This window comes from Salmo salar, chromosome 15, assembly GCF_965601325.2.
Source record: "Salmo salar chromosome 15, fSalSal1, whole genome shotgun sequence".
NCBI classification, from domain to species: Eukaryota; Metazoa; Chordata; class Actinopteri; order Salmoniformes; family Salmonidae; genus Salmo; species Salmo salar.
The window spans coordinates 58,637,501-58,650,000 of record NC_138305.1 but is presented as its reverse complement, the minus strand read 5'-3'; the positions used below and the strand labels follow the sequence as shown (position 1 = coordinate 58,650,000).

At 39.6% G+C, this 12,500-nt stretch overlaps 1 protein-coding gene across 4 annotated transcripts in view; it reads left to right on the top strand.

Annotated features, from left to right (window-relative positions):
- LOC106571556 (1-phosphatidylinositol 4,5-bisphosphate phosphodiesterase beta-1) overlaps window positions 1-12,500 on the top strand; it is a 228,559-nt gene that overhangs the window by 149,164 nt on the left and 66,895 nt on the right. The gene's annotated exons all lie outside the window — the stretch shown is intronic.

Here is a 12,500-nt window from a genome sequence, read left to right as displayed (position 1 = left end):
TGGTTATGTGGTGTGTATGATGTTATATGGATGGTTCTGTGGTGTATGATGTTATATGGATGGTTCTGTGGTGTATGGTGTTATATGGATGGTTATGTGGTGTGCATGATGTTATATGGATGGTTCTGTGGTGTATGATGTTATATGGATGGTTCTGTGGTGTATGGTGTTATATAGATGGTTATGTGGTTTATGGTGTTATATGGATGGTTCTGTGGTGTATGGTGTTATATGGATGGTTATGTGGTGTATGGTGTTATATGGATGGTTCTGTGGTGTATGGTGTTATATGGATGGTTCTGTGATTGTATGATGTTATATGGATGGTTATGTGGTGTATGATGTTATATGGCTGGTTCTGTGGTGTGTATGATGTTCAATGGATGGTTCTGTGGTGTGTGTGTGATGTTATATAGCTTGTTCTGTGGTGTGTGTGATGGTATATGGATGGTTGTGTGGTGTGTATGATGTCATATGGATGGTTCTGTGGTGTATGGTGTTATGTGGATGGTTCTGTGGTGTATGGTGTTATATGGATGGTTCTGTGGTGTATGATGTTATATGGATGCTTCTGTGGTGTATGGTGTTATATGGATGGTTCTGTGGTGTATGATGTTATATGGATGGTTCTTTGGTGTGTGTGTGATGTTATATGGATGGTTCTGTGGTGTATGGTGTTATATGGATGGTTCTGTGGTGTATGGTGTTATATGGATGGTTATGTGGTGTATGGTGTTATATGGATGGTTCTGTGGTGTATGATGTTATATGGATGGTTCTTTGGTGTGTGTGTGATGTTATATGGATGGTTCTGTGGTGTATGGTGTTATATGGATGGTTCTGTGGTGTATGGTGTTATATGGATGGTTATGTGGTGTATGGTGTTATATGGATGGTTCTGTGGTGTATGGTGTTATATGGATGGTTCTGTGGTGTATGGTGTTATATGGATGGTTCTGTGGTGTATGGTGTTATATGGATGGTTCTGTGATTGTATGATGTTATATGGATGGTTATGTGGTGTATGATGTTATATGGATGGTTATGTGGTGTATGATGTTATATGGATGGTTCTGTGGTGTATGGTGTTATATAGATGGTTCTGTGGTGTATGGTGTTATATAGATGGTTATGTGGTGTATGATGTTATATGGATGGTTATGTGGTGTATGATGTTATATGGATGGTTATGTGGTGTATGATGTTATATGGATGGTTCTGTGGTGTATGGTGTTATATAGATGGTTCTGTGGTGTATGGTGTTATATAGATGGTTCTGTGGTGTATGGTGTTATATGGATGGTTCTGTGGTGTATGGTGTTATATGGATGGTTCTGTGGTGTATGGTGTTATATAGATGGTTCTGTGGTGTATGGTGTTATATGGATGGTTCTGTGGTGTATGGTGTTATATGGATGGTTCTGTGGTGTATGGTGTTATATGGATGGTTCTTTGGTGTATGATGTTATATGGATGGTTCTGTGGTGTATGGTGTTATATGGATGGTTCTGTGGTGTATGATGTTATATGGATGGTTCTGTGGTGTATGGTGTTATATGGATGGTTCTTTGGTGTATGATGTTATATGGATGGTTCTGTGGTGTATGGTGTTATATGGATGGTTCTGTGGTGTATGGTGTTATATGGATGGTTCTTTGGTGTATGATGTTATATGGATGGTTATGTGGTGTATGATGTTATATAGATGGTTCTGTGGTGTATGATGTTATATGGATGGTTCTGTGGTGTATGATGTTATATGGATGGTTATGTGGTGTGTATGATGTTATATGGATGGTTCTGTGGTGTATGATGTTATATGGATGGTTATGTGGTGTATGGTGTTATATGGATGGTTCTGTGGTGTATGATGTTATATGGATGGTTATGTGGTGTGCATGATGTTATATGGATGGTTATGTGGTGTATGATGTTATATGGATGGTTATGTGGTGTATGGTGTTATATGGATGGTTATGTGGTGTATGGTGTTATATGGATGGTTATGTGGTGTATGATGTTATATGGATGGTTATGTGGTGTGTATGATGTTATATGGATGGTTATGTGGTGTGTATGATGTTATATGGATGGTTCTGTGGTGTATGGTGTTATATGGATGGTTCTGTGGTGTATGGTGTTATATGGATGGTTATGTGGTGTATGGTGTTATATGGATGGTTCTGTGGTGTATGATGTTATATGGATGGTTATGTGGTGTGTATGATGTTATATGGATGGTTCTGTGGTGTATGATGTTATATGGATGGTTCTGTGGTGTATGGTGTTATATGGATGGTTATGTGGTGTGCATGATGTTATATGGATGGTTCTGTGGTGTATGATGTTATATGGATGGTTATGTGGTGTGTATGATGTTATATGGATGGTTCTTTGGTGTATGATGTTATATGGATGGTTCTGTGGTGTATGATGTTATATGGATGGTTATGTGGTGTGTATGATGTTATATGGATGGTTCTGTGGTGTATGATGTTATATGGATGGTTCTGTGGTGTATGGTGTTATATGGATGGTTATGTGGTGTGCATGATGTTATATGGATGGTTCTGTGGTGTATGATGTTATATGGATGGTTCTGTGGTGTATGGTGTTATATAGATGGTTATGTGGTTTATGGTGTTATATGGATGGTTCTGTGGTGTATGGTGTTATATGGATGGTTATGTGGTGTATGGTGTTATATGGATGGTTCTGTGGTGTATGGTGTTATATGGATGGTTCTGTGATTGTATGATGTTATATGGATGGTTATGTGGTGTATGATGTTATATGGCTGGTTCTGTGGTGTGTATGATGTTCAATGGATGGTTCTGTGGTGTGTGTGTGATGTTATATAGCTTGTTCTGTGGTGTGTGTGATGGTATATGGATGGTTGTGTGGTGTGTATGATGTCATATGGATGGTTCTGTGGTGTATGGTGTTATGTGGATGGTTCTGTGGTGTATGGTGTTATATGGATGGTTCTGTGGTGTATGATGTTATATGGATGCTTCTGTGGTGTATGGTGTTATATGGATGGTTCTGTGGTGTATGATGTTATATGGATGGTTCTTTGGTGTGTGTGTGATGTTATATGGATGGTTCTGTGGTGTATGGTGTTATATGGATGGTTCTGTGGTGTATGGTGTTATATGGATGGTTATGTGGTGTATGGTGTTATATGGATGGTTCTGTGGTGAATGATGTTATATGGATGGTTATGTGGTGTGTATGATGTTATATGGATGGTTCTGTGGTGTATGATGTTATATGGATGGTTCTGTGGTGTATGGTGTTATATGGATGGTTATGTGGTGTGCATGATGTTATATGGATGGTTCTGTGGTGTATGATGTTATATGGATGGTTATGTGGTGTGTATGATGTTATATGGATGGTTCTTTGGTGTATGATGTTATATGGATGGTTCTGTGGTGTATGATGTTATATGGATGGTTATGTGGTGTGTATGATGTTATATGGATGGTTCTGTGGTGTATGATGTTATATGGATGGTTCTGTGGTGTATGGTGTTATATGGATGGTTATGTGGTGTATGGTGTTATATGGATGGTTCTGTGGTGTATGATGTTATATGGATGGTTATGTGGTGTGTATGATGTTATATGGATGGTTCTGTGGTGTATGATGTTATATGGATGGTTATGTGGTGTGTATGATGTTATATGGATGGTTCTTTGGTGTATGATGTTATATGGATGGTTCTGTGGTGTATGATGTTATATGGATGGTTATGTGGTGTGTATGATGTTATATGGATGGTTCTGTGGTGTATGGTGTTATATGGATGGTTCTGTGGTGTATGGTGTTATATGGATGGTTATGTGGTGTATGGTGTTATATGGATGGTTCTGTGGTGTATGATGTTATATGGATGGTTATGTGGTGTGTATGATGTTATATGGATGGTTCTGTGGTGTATGATGTTATATGGATGGTTCTGTGGTGTATGGTGTTATATGGATGGTTATGTGGTGTGCATGATGTTATATGGATGGTTCTGTGGTGTATGATGTTATATGGATGGTTATGTGGTGTGTATGATGTTATATGGATGGTTCTTTGGTGTATGATGTTATATGGATGGTTCTGTGGTGTATGATGTTATATGGATGGTTATGTGGTGTGTATGATGTTATATGGATGGTTCTGTGGTGTATGATGTTATATGGATGGTTCTGTGGTGTATGGTGTTATATGGATGGTTATGTGGTGTGCATGATGTTATATGGATGGTTCTGTGGTGTATGATGTTATATGGATGGTTCTGTGGTGTATGGTGTTATATAGATGGTTCTGTGGTTTATGGTGTTATATGGATGGTTCTGTGGTGTATGGTGTTATATGGATGGTTATGTGGTGTATGGTGTTATATGGATGGTTCTGTGGTGTATGGTGTTATATGGATGGTTCTGTGATTGTATGATGTTATATGGATGGTTATGTGGTGTATGATGTTATATGGCTGGTTCTGTGGTGTGTATGATGTTCAATGGATGGTTCTGTGGTGTGTGTGTGATGTTATATAGCTTGTTCTGTGGTGTGTGTGATGGTATATGGATGGTTGTGTGGTGTGTATGATGTCATATGGATGGTTCTGTGGTGTATGGTGTTATGTGGATGGTTCTGTGGTGTATGGTGTTATATGGATGGTTCTGTGGTGTATGATGTTATATGGATGCTTCTGTGGTGTATGGTGTTATATGGATGGTTCTGTGGTGTATGATGTTATATGGATGGTTCTTTGGTGTGTGTGTGATGTTATATGGATGGTTCTGTGGTGTATGGTGTTATATGGATGGTTCTGTGGTGTATGGTGTTATATGGATGGTTATGTGGTGTATGGTGTTATATGGATGGTTCTGTGGTGAATGATGTTATATGGATGGTTATGTGGTGTGTATGATGTTATATGGATGGTTCTGTGGTGTATGATGTTATATGGATGGTTCTGTGGTGTATGGTGTTATATGGATGGTTATGTGGTGTGCATGATGTTATATGGATGGTTCTGTGGTGTATGATGTTATATGGATGGTTATGTGGTGTGTATGATGTTATATGGATGGTTCTTTGGTGTATGATGTTATATGGATGGTTCTGTGGTGTATGATGTTATATGGATGGTTATGTGGTGTGTATGATGTTATATGGATGGTTCTGTGGTGTATGATGTTATATGGATGGTTCTGTGGTGTATGGTGTTATATGGATGGTTATGTGGTGTGCATGATGTTATATGGATGGTTCTGTGGTGTATGATGTTATATGGATGGTTCTGTGGTGTATGGTGTTATATAGATGGTTCTGTGGTTTATGGTGTTATATGGATGGTTCTGTGGTGTATGGTGTTATATGGATGGTTATGTGGTGTATGGTGTTATATGGATGGTTCTGTGGTGTATGGTGTTATATGGATGGTTCTGTGATTGTATGATGTTATATGGATGGTTATGTGGTGTATGATGTTATATGGCTGGTTCTGTGGTGTGTATGATGTTCAATGGATGGTTCTGTGGTGTGTGTGTGATGTTATATAGCTTGTTCTGTGGTGTGTGTGATGTTATATAGCTTGTTCTGTGGTGTGTGTGATGGTATATGGATGGTTGTGTGGTGTGTATGATGTCATATGGATGGTTCTGTGGTGTATGGTGTTATGTGGATGGTTCTGTGGTGTATGGTGTTATATGGATGGTTCTGTGGTGTATGATGTTATATGGATGGTTATGTGGTGTGTATGATGTTATATGGATGGTTCTGTGGTGTATGATGTTATATGGATGGTTCTGTGGTGTATGGTGTTATATGGATGGTTATGTGGTGTGCATGATGTTATATGGATGGTTCTGTGGTGTATGATGTTATATGGATGGTTCTGTGGTGTATGGTGTTATATAGATGGTTCTGTGGTTTATGGTGTTATATGGATGGTTCTGTGGTGTATGGTGTTATATGGATGGTTATGTGGTGTATGGTGTTATATGGATGGTTCTGTGGTGTATGGTGTTATATGGATGGTTCTGTGATTGTATGATGTTATATGGATGGTTATGTGGTGTATGATGTTATATGGCTGGTTCTGTGGTGTGTATGATGTTCAATGGATGGTTCTGTGGTGTGTGTGTGATGTTATATAGCTTGTTCTGTGGTGTGTGTGATGGTATATGGATGGTTGTGTGGTGTGTATGATGTCATATGGATGGTTCTGTGGTGTATGGTGTTATGTGGATGGTTCTGTGGTGTATGGTGTTATATGGATGGTTCTGTGGTGTATGATGTTATATGGATGCTTCTGTGGTGTATGGTGTTATATGGATGGTTCTGTGGTGTATGATGTTATATGGATGGTTCTTTGGTGTGTGTGTGATGTTATATGGATGGTTCTGTGGTGTATGGTGTTATATGGATGGTTCTGTGGTGTATGGTGTTATATGGATGGTTATGTGGTGTATGGTGTTATATGGATGGTTCTGTGGTGAATGATGTTATATGGATGGTTATGTGGTGTGTATGATGTTATATGGATGGTTCTGTGGTGTATGATGTTATATGGATGGTTCTGTGGTGTATGGTGTTATATGGATGGTTATGTGGTGTGCATGATGTTATATGGATGGTTCTGTGGTGTATGATGTTATATGGATGGTTATGTGGTGTGTATGATGTTATATGGATGGTTCTTTGGTGTATGATGTTATATGGATGGTTCTGTGGTGTATGATGTTATATGGATGGTTATGTTGTGTGTATGATGTTATATGGATGGTTCTGTGGTGTATGATGTTATATGGATGGTTCTGTGGTGTATGGTGTTATATGGATGGTTATGTGGTGTGCATGATGTTATATGGATGGTTCTGTGGTGTATGATGTTATATGGATGGTTCTGTGGTGTATGGTGTTATATAGATGGTTCTGTGGTTTATGGTGTTATATGGATGGTTCTGTGGTGTATGGTGTTATATGGATGGTTATGTGGTGTATGGTGTTATATGGATGGTTCTGTGGTGTATGGTGTTATATGGATGGTTCTGTGATTGTATGATGTTATATGGATGGTTATGTGGTGTATGATGTTATATGGCTGGTTCTGTGGTGTGTATGATGTTCAATGGATGGTTCTGTGGTGTGTGTGTGATGTTATATAGCTTGTTCTGTGGTGTGTGTGATGTTATATAGCTTGTTCTGTGGTGTGTGTGATGGTATATGGATGGTTGTGTGGTGTGTATGATGTCATATGGATGGTTCTGTGGTGTATGGTGTTATGTGGATGGTTCTGTGGTGTATGGTGTTATATGGATGGTTCTGTGGTGTATGATGTTATATGGATGCTTCTGTGGTGTATGGTGTTATATGGATGGTTCTGTGGTGTATGATGTTATATGGATGGTTCTTTGGTGTGTGTGTGATGTTATATGGATGGTTCTGTGGTGTGTATGATGTCATATGGATGGTTCTGTGGTGTGTATGATGTTACTCGGATGGTTCTGTGGTCTGTGTGTGATGTTATAGGAACTAAGTTACAGGAACGTTATAGGAACATTCAGAACTAAGTTTAGAGGGCTTTGGGACACCAGACTGGATCAGGACAGCAGTGGGAAGTGCTACGGGGGTGGGTTATGTGAGTACATTAACAAGGCTTGGAGTAAAACTGCTAAACTAGGAGAATCCTGTTGTACATCTGATCTAGAGTTAATATGTGTCTCATTCAGACCTAAATATCTCCCCCCGCGAGTTTGGCCAGCTGACTGTAGTAATTGTCTATATTCCACCCTCTGGCAACGTCAATCGCACAGCAGATGTGATAACGGAGTGTGTTCACCTCATCGAGAAAAAGAGAGACAGGGGAAAAGCAGGAGCTGAGACAAAAAATGCTGGTTGACTTGACAAACAAGACGAACTGGCAACAGACAAACAGAGAACACAGGTATAAGTACCCAGGGGATAATGGAGAAGATGGGCGACACCTGGAGGGGGGTGGAGACAAGTACAAGGACAGGTGAAAACAGATCAGGGTGTGACAATTTGAGTCAGATAATGAGGTTCATATGATAGGTAAGCTATCTATCTACCTTGTAGAGAGCCTATCTAACTGACTATCTTTTAGAAACAAAAATATCATATTGGAACCAAGATAATAAAAAAAGTATTGATATTGGCATAAGAAAGAGGGAATGTTGGAACATAAATAAAGTATAAAGTATAAATTAATGCAAATTCTACAGCACAACGGCAGAGTCATGTCTGAAGTGTAAAACTACTAACGACTCAATAATTCATGCCTTCTGGGAATGCTATAAAGTCCCAAAGTTATGGGCAGATTTGGAAAGATGTCTGTCAGAAGTATTACAATGTAAATGTACTTTCAATCCATCTGATGGGTTGGACAATACTTTTCTCATCAATCATCTTCAAAAAACGGATACTTCAAAACGTGAAATTAACCAATCCTCCTTCTTTCATGCAACGGAAAGTTCACATGCTTGACAATCTAAAAATTGAAAGTGCGTGGGCGACGGAGAGAAACAAAATGGTGCAGTTTGAGGACATGTGGCGGAAAGTGATACGGGCGCTGGAGATAGGGGTGAGGGGAGTCATAGGTCTGGACAGGTGTGATTGTAACGTGGGTCGTATAAAGGGGACAAAGGCGCAGCGTGTAGAGTGCTCATACTTTACTTTAATGAAACACTTAACCAAAAAAAAACAACTAAACGACAGCCAACAGTTCCATCAGGTACACTAACAAAACGGAAAACAACTACCCACACCAACACAGGAAAAACAGGCTGCCTAAGTATGGCTTCCAATCAGAGACAACGATAGACAGCTGCCTCTGATTGGAAACCATACCCGGCCAAAACATAGAAAACAAAAACATAGAATGCCCACCCACCTATCACACCCTGACCTAACTAAACAGAGAAAACACAGCTCTCCTAGGTCAGAGCGTGACAGTGATGTAGTTGATGTTTGTATGATGTCGTCGTTTGTATGTCTATGTTTTGTACTGTTGATAAAAGATCAATACAATCGTATAAAAAAAGATATATACTTTTTCTCAGATCATACAGTACATCTAATCGCAGCCCATCGCACCAAACTACAAAATGGGACAATTATGCCAGTGAGATCTTACAGGGCTGCTTTGACTGTACAGTGTGGTCTGTTCACATAGGGAGCGTTTCTTGAGGAGGCCACTGAAGCCAACACAGACTATATTCAATTCTGTGCGGAGATAATTGATCCTTCCAAAACTTTAAAGATACACTGAGTGTACAAAACATTAGGAACACCTTCCTAATATTGAGTTGCACCCCCGTTTGCCCTCAGAACAGCCTCAATTCGTTGGGACATGGCCTCTACAAGGCACTTGCATCTACTACCACACCCCGTTCAAAGGCACTTCAATATTTTATCTTGCCCATTCACCTTCTGAATGGCACATATACACAGTCCATAACTCAATTGTCTCAAGGTTTAAAAAACCCTTCTTTAACCTGTCACCTCCCCTTCATCTACACTGATTAAAGTGGATTTAACAGGGGACATCAATAAAGGATCATAGCTTTCAGCTGGATTCACCTGGTGTTTTGTACACTCATTGTACAAAGGATCTGAAAGCAGCATTTATCGTTAGCAACAAGGTTGAGGGTAAACTAATTAAATCCAAATGAAATAAGTATATGAAAAAGGCTAAGAGAATGTACAAGGAGAAGGCTCTTTCAGGAGGCTAAACCCAGAGATGCTTGGAGGGGTGTGAAAACACTGGCAGGGCTTAACAACACCCTGCTCCAAATAAAAAATGTTCGGAGGTAGAATTGAACAATTGAAAGAGAGGAGGTGATCTCTGACCTGTCTAACATGTCGCACACTGTAGCAAATGTTGAGCTGCAAGCAAAAGATGTGGAAGCCGCATTTAAAAGGACCAATCAAAAGAAAGCACCTGGGCCAGACAACATTAGTGGTCGCCTACTAAAGGTTTCCCATAAGCAACTGACAGGTGTTTTCTGTGACCTTTTTAACTGCTCTCTGGCAAAACACTCCATCCCAGCAATATGGACCTCATCCATCATATGCCCAGTACCTAAAAGAGCAGCCCCTCCTGCAACAATGACTGCCTACCTTTTAGCTTTAACATCTTTAGTGATGAAGGGCTTTGAAAGGCTGATTCTCCCCCAGCTACAAAAGGAGGTATGCTCTTACACAGAGCCACTCCAATTTGGGGTGTTGATGATGCACTCCTGTCTCTACTGCACTGTGCCCACACCCACCTGGAGAAGCCCAGGACATAGGTCCGGATGGTATTTCTGGATGTCTCTGGTGCCTTTAATACAGTCCAGCCTCACTTAATGGGTCATAAACTCCAGAACATTAATGTAATTCCGCATCGGATTCTCTGGGCAACAGCAGGCAACTCAGAGGGGCGCCTCTAGGCTGAAATTGACCGATTTTCAATGTGCTGTAGCCAGAACTACCTGGGATCAATGCAATCAAAACCAAAGACCTGGTCATTGATTTCAGAATAGACCAACCTACTGTAACCATCCCAATGCTGGAGATGAACAGACAGATCATATTGCGAGTGGAGGACTGCAAATAGCTTGGAAGCATTATTGACAACAAGCTCTCATTCAAAAGAAAAACTGAACACATTCCTCAAAATGTCAATTGAGTTCAATGTACAATAATAAATCCTCCAAGCATTTTAAAAACGCTTTATGCAATCCATCTTAGCCTTTAGTATTGTGGGGGGGTTGGTGTGCTAGGGAACACAAGTCAGAAGCCATTGAACAGGGTAATAAGAATCAGTAGGAAGGTCATCGGAGAAAGCCAGGAACCCCTCAGTGACATTTAGAAAAATCGAGTGAGGAAGAAAGGGAAACAAATAGCATTTGACATAACATACTGTACACACTGATTGAGCAGTATAGCGCCCTACCCTCCGGGTGCAGGTATAGAGCTCTCCCATTCAAATCTACGAGAGCAACTTCTAGACAACATTCGTCAAACTCATTAACTCTTGAAGTTCCTATTTGTATTCGTGTATATGTCTATTTACCCTGTGATTGCATAGACTGCTTCTAATCCTTTATATTGTAGCCTACATGTTTTTGTGTTCACTGTTATTTGTTTCTTGTATGTACCATTCGTCACCACACAGGAAGTTCCCTCCCAGGACATAAGTTATTTGAAATGATACCCCTCGACTTATTCCAGATTTTATTGTGTTACAGCCTCAATTCAAAAGGGATGAAATAATTGTTTCCCCCACCCATCTACACACAATGCCACATAATGACAAAGTGAAAACATGTTTTTAGACATTTTTGCTAATTTATTGAAAATGAAATATAGAAATATCTAATTTACATAAGTATTCAGACCCTTTAGTCATAATATGTTAGAATCACCTTTGGCAGCGATTACAGCTGTGAGTCTTTCTGGGTAATTCTCTAAGAGCTTTGCACACCTTGATTGTACAATATTTCCACATAATTATTTTATTTTTATTTTTCAAGCTCTGTCTAGTTGGTTGTTGATCATTGCTAGACAGCCATTTTCAAGTCTTGCCATAGATTTCAAGCCGATTTAAGTCAAAACTGTAACTAGGCCACTCAGGGACATCCAATGTCGTCTTGGTAAGCAACTCCAGTGTATATTTGGCCTTGTGTTTTAGGTTATTGTCCTGCTGAAAGGTGAATTTGTCTCCCGGTGTCTGTTTGAAAGCAGACTGAACCAGGTTTGTTCTAGGATTTTGCCTGTGCTTAGCTCTATTTCATTTATTTTTATAATAAAAAAACTCCCTAGTCCTTGCCAATGACAAGCATACCCATAACATGATGCAGCCACCACCATGCTTGAAAATATGAAGAGTGGTACTCAGTGATGTGTTGTGTTGGATTTGCTCCAAACATAACACTTTGTATTCAGGACATAAAGTACATTTCTTTGCCACATTTTTTGCAGTTTTACTTTGGTGCCTTATTACAAACAGGATGCATGTTTTGGAATATTTGTATTCTGTACAGGCTTCCTTCTTTTCACTCTGCCATTTAGGTTAGTATTGTGGAGTAACTACAATGTTGTTGATCCTTCCTCAGTTTTCTCTTATCACAGCCATTAAACTCTGTAATTCTTTTAAAGTCACCATTGGCCTCATGGTGAAATCCCTGAGCGGTTCCTTCCTCTCTGGCAACTAAGTTAGGAAGGACACCTGTATTGTGTATTGATAGATCATCCAAAGTGTAATTAATAACTTCACCATACTCAAAGGGATATTCAATGTCTGCTTTTTTATTTTTACCCATCTACCAATAGGTGCCCTTCTTTGCGAGGAATTGCGTGACTGAGGGACCTTACTGATAATTGTATGTGTGGGGTACAGAGATGAGGTAGCCATTCAAAAAACATGTTAAGCACTATTATTGCACACAGAGTGAGTCTATGCAACAAACTTATTGTTAAGCAAATGTTTA